Raw genomic sequence first — 5,959 nt, 5'->3', positions numbered from 1 at the left:
CCAAATTCTCAAACATCATCAATAACCTGGTCAAGTTGCCACTTCATCTTTAATATCTGCTTATAATTCTCTCTTATCACCTCGGTTGTCTTCAGTAGGTACCAGAGCCTTGGGTTACCTCTTTGTCTCTGTCCACAACTAAGTTCTCCTCCCTCAGAAAGAATCACCCGTGCCTGAGATGTCAGTTACTTCTCTGCACTGAGACCTAAATTCTTCTTTCTTCTTCACATGTCACTGCTGAGGTGTGACTAGACAGTGGCTTTCTGGATAGCTTATTAGCACCTCCAAACCAGCGTACCTACTGCTAAACTCTCTGTCTTGCTCCGTGTACTGTATTGTCTATCGTGGTGATTCATACGTTTCTCCACCCAGATGTTTAAGCCAGAATTGTGTGTCTTAATGATCACCTCCATGTGGAATCGCTCACAAGGCACTCTTGATAAGCATTCTTTTTTTTTCTTTTGTGGTACGCGGGCCTCTCACTGTGGTGGCCTCTCCCGTTGCGGAGCAACAGGCTCCTGACGTGCAGGCTCAGCGGCCATGGCTCACGGGCCCAGCCACTCCGCGGCATGTGGGATCTTCCCGGACTGGGGCACGAACCTGTGTCCCCTGAATCGGCAGGCGGACTCTCAACCACTGCGCCACCAGGGAAGCCCGATAAGCATTCTTAATATCCCTGTCCGTTCCATCTGGATTACGTGATGAGACACCACCATGTATCGTATCTGTCAGAGTTGCCATCTTCGTCCCTTGTACTGCCCCCAGCCCCAGACACCTAGTAAATATCCTAGTAAATATCCTGTATAGTGAAGCCAGAAACTTGTAACAAAAACTGGCTGTGTCACTTTGTCATTCAGCACCTCATTACAAGATAAAATATAAACTCTTAGGAATGACAAATGTGGTCTTTGCATCTCTTGTTCCTGTCATCATACCTACCTGTCTTTGGAAAACTGCGCTCTAATAATTTGAACCAACTGCAGCTTCCCAGTTTGCATGCCACAGCTTCCAGCTTTGCTCAAGCCATTCTGTCCTTGGAATGTCTCCTTTAATTTAGATAACTACTGACTCCTTAAACCTTGATAAGAGGTCTCCTATATCTGAGAAGCTTGCTTAATTCCCCCACTTTGGTATAGTGGCATTTCCCTGTGGTCCCAGTTTGATACTGGGAGTGGTAACTTTGATAAATCTGTTTGTCTCCCCATTAAATTGTGAGGTTCTTGAGGTTAAGGGCTGTTTGTCATTCTTATCTCCAGTTCTACCAAGATGTCTACTAATTATTAGAAATTAACAAAAAATTAGCTGATATATATTAAGTACTTAATTTATGCCAGACATTGTGCTAAGGGTTCTACATAACCACATCTAATCTTACAACACCCCCAGGAAGTTCCCTTCATTTTATAGGTGAGGAGTTTGATCCACTGAGAAGTTAAGCGAATTGCCTGATACACATTTAGTACAAAGTGGGCCCATATTTGAATACTGGTGGTCTGACTTCAGAGTCATTTTTCTAATATAATCCTTTCAATACCATAAATTTCCTTCTAAGCATTGCTTTAGCTGCATCCCACAAAATTTGGTATGTTGGGCTTTCATTTTCTTTCAATTCAAAATATTTAAAATGTTCCCTGACATTTCCTATTTGGCTCATAGGTTATTTAGAGGATATACTTTATATTATTAATATTTTTTGTCCTTTACTGATACATTAGATATATTTTATTTATTTTTTCCTTCATTTTGCTTTTATTATAGCATGTTTGCTTAATTTACAGCAAGCAGAAAATAAGCTGGATCTTGTTTTGATCCAAACATTGATGTTTTAAAGGTTGTACACAATATTGGTTAAAAAGAACATATAAAAATACCTTTCTAGAAGCTTCTATAAGAAAGAAAATACAAAGTTTAACCCCACAACTTTCCTCTTTGCTAGAACTGCAGACTACTGCTACAGTTTTAAATAGACTTTTTGTTGTTTATACGTCCAGGAAAATCTAAAAAAATTAAAGAAACGTGCATATAAATGATTGCATAGCAGAACATGAACATTAACTGCAAACAGTAAAGAAGTGAATGTTAGAAATACTATCAAATATACAAAGGTGCTAGAATCAATCCCTTAAACACATTCCACAAACAGTATTTAAAAACCATCTTTTGCTCTTTACAGGCAAGGCCTAGATTACTAAAACCAAAATTGAAAAAAGTAATCCTCTAAAAGGAATGGTTTTCCCACAACATTTCTTACTTATTATGCCTGTAAGCAAGCAATCTAAAATTTTTAAAGGTGCCAGCTTTTATTCTGAAATGAGATTGGACACGTCAAGTCACTTTTTATTGCCCCCAAATGATCTCGTAGAGAGATGTTAGAAATTATAAAGAGTTAGGGTATTATTTTCATCAGGTTCTACATTGATAATCAAAAACTCAAGAGATGTGACTTTCTTAAAATTAATTTTTTCCAGAATTATTTTAAATCTCATGGCACCACAGAATCACTTAGAATGGGAGTGGTGTCTTTTAACTTGCCTCATATTAAATAAACTGAGGTGTGAAGAACAAGCCTCCTTCATAAACATATGGGCAAATTTTGATACAAATGCACACACCAAGTGCTTTTTTTAAAATTTTTTTGCGATACGCGGGCCTCTCACTGTTGTGGCCTCGTCCGTTGCGGAGCACAGGCTCCGGACGCGCAGGCTCAGCGGCCATGGCTCACGGGCCTAGCCGCTCCGCGGCATGTGAGATCTTCCTGGACCGGGGCAGGAACCCGTGTCCCCTGCATCGGCAGGTGGACTCCCAACCACTGCGCCACCAGGGAAGCCCCAGACTGTGATCTTGACTGAGATTTGGATCTAGGTGGTTCTTTTTTCCTTGATTCCTTTTCATGTCTTGAGCCAGACGTATAATGTGTTTTGGAATGTGTTTTAGCAGTGCCTCTAGTTTTGGTGTGAGATGCAGACCTAGAACGTGATTTAGCCTTCATTTCTTTCTTGGGCCGGGACTTGGACCGTGATCTTGAATTGGATTTGGATCTTGAAAAAGATCGATTTCGGTGTTTGAATCTATCATTGTCGGAATGGCTTCTGCTACGCCGTGCTCTTCCAGTCAATCTACTGTTTCTAGGACTATAAGATCTTCTATAGTTGTAATCAAAGGAAGGACTTCTTGATCTCCTTCCTTCAGTAACTTCGGCTTCTAGAACGTCTGTATCTGTCATAATCATCATAGAGTGAAGAGCTATACACATTCCTCCCTTCCTTGGCTTTCATCTGATTTGGAGTCTTTTGATCCCCCTGTGCAAATGTATTTCACTTTGGCGTCCACAAATCCATTTTCTGTCCAAATTATGTAACACATCTTCTGCATCACGAACATCCTCAAATTGAACATATGCAAATCCTCTTGGACGGCGAGTGTAGGAATCAAGTGGAACATACACATCAACTATAGGACCATAACGACCGAATTCGTGTTGCAAATCTTCAGACCTGGTATCGTCCGCAAGTTCCTCACAAAGAGAGACGTGTTGGGGGGACGCAAGTACGGGGACATGACGGTGGCGTGAGTCTCAGCAGGGACACTAAGGGACACATCAAACCACCTGCACCTCCAGCGCCGGGTCCTCAAGACACAGCCAGAGAGCTCCACTATGACCTATTTTATTTATTTTCTATGGAAGTGTAATTAATTTACAATGTTATGTTAGTTTCAAGCATACAGCAAAGTGATTCCATTATACAGATGAATACATATGTATTCTTTTTCATATTCTTTTCCATTATAGGTTATTACAAGGTATTGAGTATAGTTCCCTGTTATATATAGTAGGTCCTACTTTATATTATTTTTGTTTCAAAATTTTAAGTTTTCTCAATAAGCCAGCACATAGTATATGTTGGTGAATGTTTCATGTGAAATTGAAGAGATTATGTGTTCTGCTGTTGTCCAGAGGGGTGTTCTTTAAATGTAAACAGAAATTATGTCAAATAAGTTGATTGCATTGTTTAGGTCTTCTGTGATCTTACTAATGTACTCTGTACTTGTTCTATCCCTTCGAGAAGAATGGTGAAGTCTTCAACTATAGTTGTGGATTTGTCTGTTTCTCTTTTCAGTTTTTGCTTCATGTATCTTGACGTTCTATTGTAAGGTGCATATGCATTTAGGATTGTTGTGTCTTTTTGGAGAATTAACCCCTTTATCATGCCACGATGTCCCTCTTTATGACTAATAATATTCCTTTTTCTGAAGTCTTTATCTGTTATTAATACAGCAACTTCAGCTTTTTTTTGGTTAGCGTTTACGTAGTTCATTTTTTTATCCTTTTTAAACTATCTGTATCTTTGAACTGTGTTTCTTGCAGACAGCATATATTTGGTTCTTATTTTTTATTTTTTACTATCTGTCTTTTAAGCTGCTTTCTATTTGTTCCATCTGTGGTTTCTTCTTTTTTCTTTTATTATATTCTCTAATAAGCAGCATGTTTTATAATTTCATTTTATCTGTTATATTAGCTTCCTTATTCATTTGTGTTAATGTTTTAGTGTTTGCCCTATGATTTGCAATACACTACATCTTTAATTAATTAGAGCCACCCATCAGATGTCATTTTATCACTTCACACATGTTATGTAAGGTCTTTCAAGGATCTTACAACAATATATTCTCTATTCCTCTCTTCCATCTTTTGTGCTTTTTTCCCCATAAATTTTACTTTTGCGTATGCTTTAAGCATACAATATGTTGCTACTATATTTTACTTTAGACAGTTTTATTTTCAATCAATTAAAAATAAGAAAAAAAGAATTTTATGTTATATTCACTGATTCCATTTTCAACACCATTTCTTTGTGTCAATCCAGATTTGTTTCCTCTCATATTCCTTCTGCCCGAAGAATTTCCCTTACCACTGTTTGTAGGGAAGGTCTGCTGGCAATGAATTATCTCAGTTTTTCTTTTTCTGAGAGTGTCTTTACTTCTTCATTTTTGAAAAATATTTTCACTGGGTGTAGAGTTTTGGGTTGACTTTTTTTTTCTCCTTCAGCACTGCATTGTCTTCTAGCTACAGTAAGTCCACTGTAATTTTAATCTTTGTTCCTCTGCATAGAATGTGCCTTTTTCTATAACTGCTGTCAAGATTTCCTTTTTTTTCTAAAGTGGAATTTGTTTTCTTTTTATCCTTCCTGTGTTCTCTGAATTTCTTGGATCTGTGTTTGCTTAGTGTCTGGGTTTTCTGTGTATGTGTGAATATTCTTTTTTTAAAATTTAATTTAATTTTTATTCTATATTGGAGTATAGTTGATTTACAATGTTGAGTTGGTTTCAGGTATACAGCAAAGTGATTCAGTTATAAATATACATATATCCATTCTTTTTCAGTTTCTTTCCCCATATAGGTTATTACAGAATATTGAGTAGAGTTCCGTGTGCTATACAGTAGGTCCTTATTGTTTATCGATTTTATATATAGTAGTGTGTATATGTTAACCCCAAACTCCTAATTTATCCCTCCTTCACCCCCCACACTTCCCCTTTGGTAACCATAAGTTTGTTTTCCAAGTCTGTGAGTCTGTTTCTGTTTTTGTAAATAGATTCATTTGTATCTTTTTTTTTTTAGATTCTACATATGAGTGGTATTATATGATATTTGTCTTTCTCTGTCTGACTTACTTCACTTAGTATGATAATCTTTAAGTCCATCCATGTTGCTGCAAATGGCATTATTTCATTCATTTTTATAGCTAATATTCCTTAGTGTCCATTTTTAATTTTGGAAAATTCTTGGCCATTATTTCCTCAAATATTAGTTCTGCCCTGGGAACTAATATTTCCTTCTGGGATTCTCCTTCTGGGATTCCAATTACATAGTGTATTAAACCATTTGATATTGTCTCACCACTCCTGGATACCCTGTTACGTCCCTCACACACATGTGTGCACATGCACACACACACAC

At 37.5% G+C, this 5,959-nt stretch overlaps 1 pseudogene; it reads right to left on the bottom strand.

The window, feature by feature from the left end:
- Positions 1 to 275: 275 nt before the first annotated feature.
- Positions 276 to 3,558, bottom strand: LOC114892794 (annotated as a pseudogene).
- Between the last annotated feature and the right edge of the window lie 2,401 nt (positions 3,559 to 5,959).

The sequence above is a fragment of the Monodon monoceros genome, unplaced genomic scaffold (assembly GCF_005190385.1).
Source record: "Monodon monoceros isolate NGI ecotype Baffin Bay Population unplaced genomic scaffold, NGI_Narwhal_1 Super_Scaffold_1, whole genome shotgun sequence".
Taxonomy (NCBI): Eukaryota; Metazoa; Chordata; class Mammalia; order Artiodactyla; family Monodontidae; genus Monodon; species Monodon monoceros.
This window is presented reverse-complemented; position numbering and strand designations above follow the sequence as displayed.